This window comes from Equus quagga, chromosome 17 (assembly GCF_021613505.1).
Source record: "Equus quagga isolate Etosha38 chromosome 17, UCLA_HA_Equagga_1.0, whole genome shotgun sequence".
Taxonomy (NCBI): Eukaryota; Metazoa; Chordata; class Mammalia; order Perissodactyla; family Equidae; genus Equus; species Equus quagga.
Window position 1 is genome coordinate 12,618,961 of NC_060283.1, and position 11,237 is coordinate 12,630,197.

Below are 11,237 nucleotides of genomic sequence, written 5' to 3' on the forward strand. Positions count from 1 at the left end.
AATAAACACTTCTCTAGCTAACAATTTGAGTTTTCTACTTCCTTTTGTAATGTGAAATTCATCTTTTTACATTATTATTGCATGCTGATCAGAATCTCTGAAAGTCATGTGCATCTTAGTAGAAATATAATGATTATATAGAAATCCTTTAGTCAATAGAGTTTATGTGATGGACAAACATTTTCAAACGTGGTGAGGAGTGAGAGACCAGTCTATACCTTGTCAGAAGGCACAAATCTTCTCTTCAGTCTCAACATGGCTGACTTCATCTCCTGGTTCCTCAGAGTGTAAATCACGGGGTTCAGCAGAGGGGAGATCACACTGAGGGTGGCGGAGATGGCCTTATCGGGGGGGGAGGGCAGTGTAGGGCCGTGCATAGACATAGATACAGGGCACAAAGTGCAGGGTCACCACAGAGATGTGTGAAGTGCAGGTGGAGATGGCTTTCCTCCTGCCCTCCCCTGCCTGAGACCTCAGCATCATTAGGATGACTGTGTAGGACACAAGCAGGAACATAAACCACAGTGCACTGAGCAGTCCAGTATTGGAAATCATCAGCAGCTCAAGCATGAAAACGTCAGTACAGGCGAGTTTGAGGACCTGGGGGACATCACAGTAGAAAGTGTCAAGAACATTGGGTCCACAGAAGGGGACGGGGAGCAACAGGATGATCTGCACGATGGAGTGGACAAAGCCCCCCACCCAGCAGGCCACTATTAGCCCAATGCAACGGCCTCTACTCATGATGGTCACATAGTGCAGGGGCTTGGAGATGGCCACATAGCGATCTAATGCCATCACCGACAAAGAAAATACATCCACCCCTCCAATGAGGTGGAAGAAAAACATCTGGGTGAAGCAGCCATTGAAGGAGATGGTCTTTCTCTGTGACAGAATGTCCACCAGAACTTTGGGAACTGTGATAGAAGAAAAGCAGATGTCGGCAATAGACAAATTACGGAGCAAAAAATACATGGGGGTTTGGAGGCGAGAGTCACAGGTCACGGTGACCATGATGAGGAGGTTTCCCAGCAGGGTTGTCACATACACCCAAAGCAATAAGAGAAATAAGAGCAAGTTCAGTTCTTGATTTTGGGTTAGGCCAAGGAAAATAAATTCTTTGACCCTGGTGTAGTTTTTCAGCTCCATTGAGTCATCTTTCTCTCTCCTTTGTTTCAAGCTACTTCATTTGAAAAGACTTCGCTATTTATTTTGTTTTCTTCCAACGCACTAAGAATGCAATTCAGGATGTTCCTCATGTGGTTGTACTGTTTGCAGTTTGTTGAGTTGTCCCAATTTTAAAGATCCAGTCAGTTTGGTGATCAAATCAAATTATCACAAGCAATGTCATTCAATAATTCTTTCCCTATAAAACTATTTTTTGAAAAGAATAATCATTTATGTTAAGTAGTGATGGTTACATATTTCATTTAATTAACATATTTTAGTTTTTAAATTTTGTTATTATTTTTTATTCCACACAAATTTATTGAATGTCAGGAACTGTCTGAAGCATAAATACAAAGTTAACTAACCATGGTTCCAACCACTGTAGACTCGTAATCTACAACGTTTATATTCTTATTAGCAAACATTCTGTTGATTTCCACAGCATCTTATCTTGCTAAAAACAATGGATATCGTTCTGTTTCTTACTGCAATGTTACTGGGACATGAGTCAGTTTCCTTGCTGTTGGCTGCTTTGTTTGAATTTCTTAAAATACAACCTATTGTTCCATATAGGTTACTTGTCACTGTGATTACCTTATACTAATCAGATTATTTGCTTGATAATTATTTTAAAATATTTAAAATTTATTATTGGGAAACAAATTGAGACAATATGCAAATCCAAATCTTAAAGAATATCTGTAATTTCTTTTATTGTGTTAAAAAGACAAACATGAGACCTACGCTCTTAAAAAATTTTGGGGTGCACAATACAGTATTAGACACAGCGCTGTACAGCAGTTCTCTAGAATTTATTCATTTTGCATAACTGATATGATCCTTGCTTGATTGTAGGGAAGAGAATAAAGATAGTGACCTGCTTTTGAGAGGTGGTGCATACTGTATCAATCACATTCTCTTCTTCCTCTTTCCCTTTGTGGGAAAAGCTAAGAGAGTGGAGGCATCACACAGCAGGCAGAGATGTACACATCTTTAGAATAATGCTTATTTTTTATAAGGTGTTATTGATCATTCTTAGGAAATTTAAAATTATTATTTGCTCTACCTCATACTTAGCAAGTGGACATTTATTGCAGTCTTCAAATGTATATGGATAAATGGGACCACATTGTCAAAGTGTTTTCAGCTTAGGAAAAGTGGATGATTTTTATAAATTAATGAACATAATGCAAGACAAAATGTAAAATGTCAAGAGGAAAGTAGAGATAGATTTGGGCTGGATAGGTGATAATTTAGGAGATATGATTTCCAGCAGTGACAAAGATACTATTTTTTGAGTGTTTACTGTGTGTGAAAAGTTATGAAATGTTGATTTATTGAATTTTCATCACTGTCCTCTGGTAAGTATTAATATTATTCCTGTTTTTCATGTGGATTATATTATGAATCTATGTTTGACTGAGACAAAGGGAAATCTTGAAAAAGGAGGGAAGACACAACGGTTTGTTTTCCCCCTTCAATATTATAAATATGGGGTCTAATTTCGTATAACAAGAATATTTGGTAAAGTCTGCCTGAAGATAAGAATTTGGCAGAAAGGGGCTCTGGAAACCCAATTTATGTTGACCTTAGCCTGAGGCAGCCTCATCAATAAGCAACTCAAAGAGTCACAGCAAATGCATGATGCCTTCTCTCACACTGAATGGACCACATTTCTGAATCCTTCTTAACACATCACCTCTCTTCCCAATAGTTAACACCCACCTTTGTTGTTTCTGGCACTGAGAAGATCATCTTGACTCTGAAGCATTTAATATACCTGGAAAATATCAAAGTCAAACTATTTATATGTAATCAATACGACATCTCAATTTCACTATCCACAATTTTAACCTGAGCTAAAAGCTTAATGTCTTTACCTAATTCTTTGATCCTGAAACTCCAACTACAAATTGTATATTATTAGGTACAGAGCAGAATGAACACTGGTGACATTAATTCTTGAAAATATTGTTTCTGAAGGAATAGCCTTTTAGCAGACTAAACATCTTAGTGTCTTTACTTCCCTTTCAGGAAAGAAAGGGCAGATTCAAAAAGTCACGTTTTCAAGAACTTCCATTGTGTCCCTGTCTTATGTGAAAATCTCTCAGCCTCAGGATTAATATAAGAATTGCAAAGGGAATAATATTGGACAAGGAAGTGGAAGTCAAGTGTCTGATTCTGCTGCTGGTGATGAAGTTTCAGTGGGAGTCATTAAGAAGTTACTGAGATATGCACGTGTGGAAACACACACACACACACACACACACACGGACACATTTTGATTGGTATCCAAATTATTTAGAGGCAGTAGAGGAAATCTATCTGCTTAACCATAGCTCAAAGAGAATTTTGTTAAAACATGCCAAATGCTATGCCTGAGAGAGTACAAGGGCTCGATTTTCATGGCTTGTAAGGCTCAGAGAGCACAACATACAAATGAGTTTCAATTAGATTGACAAAAACCTAGAAGAGAACTGGACCTCAAATCCTTGGCTACCAGTCCAGTTTTTAATTATATGCAGAATGATTATAGTCTCATAATGTTGCTATAAGTTTCCACATGTAGAGAAACAGATGATGTTTGGGGAAAAATGCTTGCCCAATTTTCCTCTTTTCCAACACTCTACTCATATGAAATCTCTTAATTTGGATACAGCTAGATAAGCATGTTAGTGAAGCTATCTACAAAATTACAGTAGTTATTTAAGATTAGCTGAATTTATTGAATGGTTTGATCTTATATAGAATGCACTTCCACTGTTTGCAGAATGCTCATGGGTTTGGATTTACCTGCTTTTCTGTCTTGTTTTAGTACATTATGCTAGTCTACACTGATTAAAAACTGCATGAGACAGCTTGTGTGTTTGAGACGGGTAATTCCTTTCCACTCCCAAGCTTTACTGAGATACTATTGACATGTATCATTGTGTTTGTTTACGGTATACAATGTGTTGATTTGGTACATTTATAATTGCGAAATGATTATCATCTTAGTGTTAGCTAATGCTTTCATCACCTCATGTTAATTACCAGTTCTTTTTAGAGTGAGATGATTTCAGACATACTGTCTCAGCAACTTTCAAGTATTACCATGTTGTTGACTGTAATCACCATCTGTACATTAGATCTCGAAAACTTACTCTTCTTATAACGGAGAGTTTGTACACTTTGACCAACATCTCTTCACTTCTCCCCATCCCCAGCACCTGGTAACCTATGTTCATTCTACTCTGTTTCTGTGAGTTCAGATTTTTAGATTCCACATATATTTGAGATCATACAATATCTGTCTTATCTGACTTGGTTCACTTAGCATAATGCCCTCAAGGTCCATCCATGTTGTCACAAATGACAGGATTTTCTATTTTTTATGACTGACCACATCTTCTTTATCCATCCATCCAGTGATGGACACTTAGATTGTCTTCATATCTTGGATATTGTAAATAATGCTGCAATGAACATAGGAATGCCGATACTTCTTCAAGATCTTAACTTCACTTCCTTTGGGTATGTACCCAGTGATGGTATTGCTGGACCATATGGTAGTCCTATTTTTAATTTTTTGAGGAATGTCTATACTGTTTTCCACAGTGGCTGTACCAATGTATATTTCTACCAACAGTGCACAATGGTTTCCTTTTCTCCACATCCTCACCAACACTTGTTATCCCTTGTCTTTTTGATGATAGCCAATCCAGCAGGTGCGAAGTGATTATCTCACGGTGGTTTTGATTTTAATTTCTCTCATGCTCAGTGATGTTCAGCACCTTTTCATGTACCTATTGGTCATTTGAATGCCTTGTTTGAAAAAATATCTATTCAATTCTTCTGCCCATTTTAAAATCTGATTTTGTTTTACTGTGCTATTGATTTTATCAGTTTGTTTAAGTATTTTGGATACTAACACCTTATCTGATACATAAATTGCAAATATTTTCTCCCATTCTGTAGGTTGTCTTTTCATTTGTTGACTGTTTCTTTTGCTGTGCAGAAGCTTTCTAGTTTGATGTAGTGTCATTTATCAATTTTTGCTTTTGTTGCTCGTGCTTTTACTATCAATGCCAAATAATTATTTCCAAGACCAATGTTGAGGAGCTTTTCCACTATTTTTTCTTCTAGGAGGTTATGGTTTCAGTTCTTATGCTTAAATCTTTAATCCATTTCAAGCAATTTTTGTGAGTTGTGTAAGATAGGGGTCTGATTTCATTATTATGCATGAGGTTATCCAGTTTTCTCAATATTTATTGAAGAGAGTATCCTTTCCCTGTTGTATATTCTTGACTTTGTTGTAAATTAATTGCCTGTATATGCATGGGTTTATATCTAGGCTGTTGATTCTGTTGCATTGGTTTGTATGTCTGTTTTTATGCCAGTACCACACTGTTTTGATTATTGTAGCTTTGTAGTATATAGTTTGAAATCATAATTATGATGCCTCCAGCTTTGTTCTTCTTTCTCAGTATGGTTTTTTCTATTCCTGTAAGAAATGCCATTGGTATTTTGAAAGAGATTGCATGGAATCTGTAGATTTCTTTGGGTAGCGTGTATATTTTACAATGGTAATTCTTCCAGTCCATGAGGATGGGATATCTTTGCGTTTATGTATATCGTCTTCACTTTCTTTCATCAATGTCTTAAGGTTTTCAATGAACAGATCTTTCACTTCCTTGAATAAATTTCTTCCTGGGCATATTATTCTTGTGATGCAATTGTGATTGGGATTCTTTTGTTTTCCTTTTAAATTTAAAGATACATTTTTTTCTAGTATCTTTTTTCTTCTTTTTTTTTTTTTTGGTGAGGAAGATTGTCCCTGAGCTAACATCTGTTGCCAATCTTCTTCTTTTTGCTTGAAGAAGATTGTCACCGAACTAACATCTGCGCTAATCTTCCTCTATTTTATGTGTGATGCCACCACAGTATGGTTTGACCTTCAGTGCTAGGACCATGCCTGGGATCCAAACAGGCAAACCTCCAGTGGCTGAGTTGGAGCACGTGAACTTAACTACTACACTACCAGGTGGGGCACAATGGTATTGTTTTCTTAATTTCTTATTCTGAGTGTTGCTAGTGTATAGAAATGATGTGCTGTTTGTCTTTGGTGATGTGAAGTTTTGCTACAATGTGAGTATAAGTGGATTACTTTTTATGTATTCTGTCAGGATATGTTGTACATCTAGGAATTTGTATTTTTCATCAGTTGTGAAAATTTCTCAGTTATATCTCATAAAATAGTACTTCTTCCTCATTCTTATTTTTTCCTCCTGAAACTCATGTCACATATAACATTTATTAAATGCATTCGTTTTCTTCTCCATGTCTCCTAACCACCTTTCTTGTGTATTCTCTCTCTTTGTATGTGATCTATTTCAGGGAGTTTCTTTAGTTCAGTATAGTTTTCATTTCTAGAATTTCTGTTTTATTCTTTTTACAAATCTCCTTTTTTCTTTTATAATATCTTGTTTCTTGCTCATGTTTTTAAAGTATCACCTTTAGACTTTTTCTGTTAGCGTTCATATTTATACTGTATGCTCTATCTGATTACTCCAGTACTCAAAGTCCTTGAGAGTGTGATTGTGCTTTGGTTGTCTCTTTTGATTCTTGCTAATAATGGCTTGTTTCTTCATGCTTTTTGTTATTTTGAATTATGAATTTATGCTCAGCTATTTATGTGGAAACTTTGGAAGGCTTGTGTTCAGTGTGCATTCCTTAAGAGAGGGCAGATATTTGTTTCTTTCAGGCATCATAGGGCTTTACTAACCCTGAATCATTCTTAGTTAATTTCTCACTTTGGGGCTTCCCATTCCATGTAGGCATTGCAAACTCGAATCCCAAACTCACATCAGGATTTTGAATTCTCTGAAGAGATTATCTTTCTTCCTCTCAAAGCCCAGCCTGAGGCAGACAAGTTATACTGTTATCTTCTTTGCTGGTAGGTGGATTTTTTTCCAGTTTACCCTTTCACTGATGGACGGGTATTAACTTCTCTGCTTTCTATCTATGTTTGGTCCTGAGCCTTTCCCTTCCTTTCCTGTGATTCCTGACGTGTGTTTAAGTGGATGTTTGGTAGAAGCAATTCTAATGTGTGTGTGCACATTTAGATCATGACTTTATTTTATGATACATGGTCTTTCATTTTGCCTGAGGAAGCTCTATTACATTTTCTCCATGGATAGTGGTGGTGTATAGGAAACCAATGATGTATATAATTTGATTTAGCATGTTACCACCTGACTGAACTCTTTTATCGTTTTCCATAATTTTTCAGTGAATTCCTTTAAATTATTTTGGATACATCCTTTCAATACCAGGGAACAATGATTTCTTTTTCTCCAGCTTTCCAAAATTTATATACTTTCTCATTTTTTCTCGTGTCTTTTGAACTGTAGTGAATTAAAGTTTAAAGATTAATGTTAGTGGTAATAAAGTGCATCAGTGTCTAGCCATGGATGGTAATGGAAAGTGTTTTATTGTTTATTCATTAGGTATAATGTTTACTATATAGTTCTCGCAGATATTCTTTATCAAGATAATACTTTTTTTCTTCAGTTCCTGGCTTCTTAAGTGTTTTTTTCTTGCAAGGATTTGGGCTGAATTGTATTGAATACTTTTTGCATCACTGAGGTAATCCACATTGTTTTTCTTTTAAATCTGCTGTTTCAGCATTAATATTTCTCCTTGAATTTCTGGAATAAACTCTTCCCAATAATGATTTTTCATTGCTTTATTTCATTGATATGTAATTTGCTAATGTTTTATAAGAAGTTTACATCTATATTCGAAGATGTGATTGGTGTGTATACATATATTAGATGTGTGATGTTATCAGATATATTAGGTGCTATTATCTGGTTTGCAGAGAGGGTTATGCTGTCCTAACAGAATGAGTTAAGAAAAATTCATAAGAAAACCAAAAGTTTCAGGATCCTTAAATGTTTATTGGAAATCACCCACAATACAATTTGGGCCTGATGCCTTTAAAAATGGTCTGTCTTTGACAACCTTTTCAATTCATTTACAATTAATGATCTCCCTTGGGGCTGGCCTGATGGCGCTGTGCTTAAGTTCGTGCATTCCTCTTCTTGGTGGCCTGGGGTTTGCTGGTTCGGATCCTGGGTGCAGACCTGGCACTGTTAGGCACACCATGCTGTGGTAGGCATCCCAGTATATAGTAGAGAAAGATGGGCACGGATGTTAGCTCAGGGCCAGGCTTCCTCAGCAAAAAGAGGAGGACTGGCAGTAGTTAGCTCAGGGGTAATCTTCCAAAAAAAAAAAAAGATTTTTCCCCTTTTTTTAGTCCATTTTGGTAGCCTATATTTCCATGAAAATTATATGCTCTATTGTATCCTATAAGTTTTAAAAATTACATTTCAGTGAACTGCGTTTACCTCTTTCTCTTAATTGGCTGGAAGTCCATGGAGTGCATTTGTTTATATGTTCAATCAGAAAAGCGTAATTATTGAATGTGCCTGGATCTTTGGGAAACAAATGGAGGGTTTCTAGAAGGGAGTATCTTAGATTCCCATAAGATAAGGATTTTCATGGCTTCCAAAATAAGGAACTGTAGCAGTAGGATCTTTGTTCCCCTAAAGTGAGGAAAAATAGGAGTTTCAAACTTTCTTTTAATGCCAAGAAAAGGATGACCTGCACATAAAAAATGTAATGTGTTATCAATGATCAGAATTTTATTATGAAAAATCTATGTTGTACTGGTGAGTTCATGGCAGTCTTATGTGTTCCTAAAACACATGGGGGTGGAGAAAAGAAAACTTGTTTTCCTTTTTCTATTGCTCTTTTGTGTTTCTTTTCAAAAAATTTTATTGAGGCCATAGGATTTTATAACTCTGTGAAATTTCAGTTGTACATTATTATTTGTCAGTCACCATATATATGTGCTCCTTTACTCCTTATGCCCACCCCTAAACCCCTTTGCCCTCTGGTAACCAATAATCTGTTCTCTTTGTCCATGTATTTGTTTATCTTCCACATATGAGTGAAATCATATGGTGCTTGTCTTTCTCTGTCTGGCTTATTTCACTTAACATCATACTCTCAAGTTCCATACATGTTGCAAATGGGGCAGTTTTGTCTTTTTTATGGCTAAGTAGTATTCTATTGTATTTATATACCACATCTCCTTATCCATTCATCAGTCGATGGGCACTTGGGTTGCTTCCACATCTTGACTATAGTGAATAATGCTGCAATGAACATAGGGGTGCATAAGTCTCTTTGAATTGTTGGTTTCAAGTTCTTTGGATAAATACCCAGCAGTGGGACAGCTGGGTTACATGGAATTTCTATTTTTAATTTTTTGAGAAATCTCCATACTGTTTTCCATAGTAGCAGCACCAGTTTGCATTCCTACCAGCAGTGTGTGAGGGTTCTCTTCTCTCCACATCCTCTCCAACATTCGTTGTTTTTTGCCTTGGTGACTATAGCCATTCTCACAGGTGTAAAGTGATATCTCATTGTAGTTTTGATTTGCATTTCCCTGATGGTTAGTGATGTTGAACATCTTTTCATGTGCCTGTTGGCCATCTGTATGTCTTCTTTGGAAAAATGTCTGTTCATACCCTCTGCCCATTTTTTTATTGGGTTATTTGTTTTTGTTGTTGTTGAGTTGAATGTGTTCTTCATATATTTTGGAGATTAACCCCTTGCTGGATATATGATTTGTGAATATTTTCTCCCAATTGATGGGTTGTCTTTTCGTTTTGTTAATGATTTCCTCTGCCAAGCAGAAGATCTTTAGTGATGAAGACCCATTTGTTTATTTTTTCTTTCGTTTCCATTGCCTGAGTAGAAATTGTGTTCAAAAAGATCCTTCGAAAACTGATGTCAAATTGTGTACAGCCCATATTTTCTTGTAGGAGTTTTATGGTTTCACGTCTTACTTTCAAGTTTTCCATCTATTTTGAGTTGATTTTTGTGTATGTTGTAAGATAGTGGTCTACTTTCCCTCTTTTGCTTGTGGATGTCCGGTTTCCCCAACATAATTAATTGAAAAGAATTTCCTTTTTCCATTGTATGTTCTTAGCTCCTTTGTCAGAGATTAGCTGTCCATAGATGTGTGGTTTTGTTTCTGGGCTTTCAATTCTGTTCCATTGATCTGTGTGTCTGTTTTTGTACAGTATCATGCTGTTTTGATTACTATAGCTTTGAAGTATACTTTGAAGTCAGGGATTGTGATGCCTCCAGCTTTGCTCTCTTTTCTCAGGACTCCTTCAGCTATTCAGGGTCTTTTGTTGTCTCATATGAATTTTAGGATTCTTTGTTCTATTTCCATGAAGTTTTCATTGTATAGGTCTTTCACCTCCTTGGTTAAATTTATTCCTAGATATTTTATTCTTTTTGTTGCAATTGTAAATTTGATTGTATTTTGAGTTCTCTTTCTGTTAATTCATTATTAGAGTATAGAAATTCAACAGATTTTTGTAAGTTGATTTTGTACCCTGCAACTTTAATGCAGTTGTTGATTAATTTTAATACTTTTCTGATGGATTCTTTAGGGTTTTCTGTATATAAAATCATGTCACCTGCAAACAGCAAAGTTCCATTTCTTCCTTGTCAGTTTAGATATCTTTCATTTCTTGTCCTTGCCTAATTGCATTGGCCAAAACCCCAGGACTATGTTGAACAGGAATGGCAAGTGTGGGCACCCATGTCTTCTTCCTGTTCTCAGAGGGATGACTTTCAGTTTTTCCCTTTTGAGTTTGATGTTGGCTGTGGGTTTGTCATATATAGCCATTCTTATGTTGAGGAACTTTCCTTCTATATCCATTTTGTTGAGAGTTTTTATTGTAAACGGGTGTTGGATCTTGACAAATCCTTTCTCTGCATCTTTTGAGATGATTAACTGATTTTTCTTCCTCATTTTATTAATGTGGTGTATCACATTGATTGATTTGCAGAGGTTGAATTATCCCTGCATCCCTGGAATAAATCTCACCTGATCATGGTGTATGATCCTTTTAATGTGTTGCTGTATTCGTTTTGCCATTATTTTCTTGAGTATTTTTGTGTCTATGTTCATCAGCCATGCTGGCATGTAATTTTCCTTC

The 11,237-nt window shown here is 36.1% G+C and overlaps 1 pseudogene; it reads right to left on the reverse strand.

Annotated features, from left to right (window-relative positions):
- Positions 1-212: 212 nt before the first annotated feature.
- Positions 213-1,149, reverse strand: LOC124229429 (olfactory receptor 4D10-like; annotated as a pseudogene).
- Between the last annotated feature and the right edge of the window lie 10,088 nt (positions 1,150-11,237).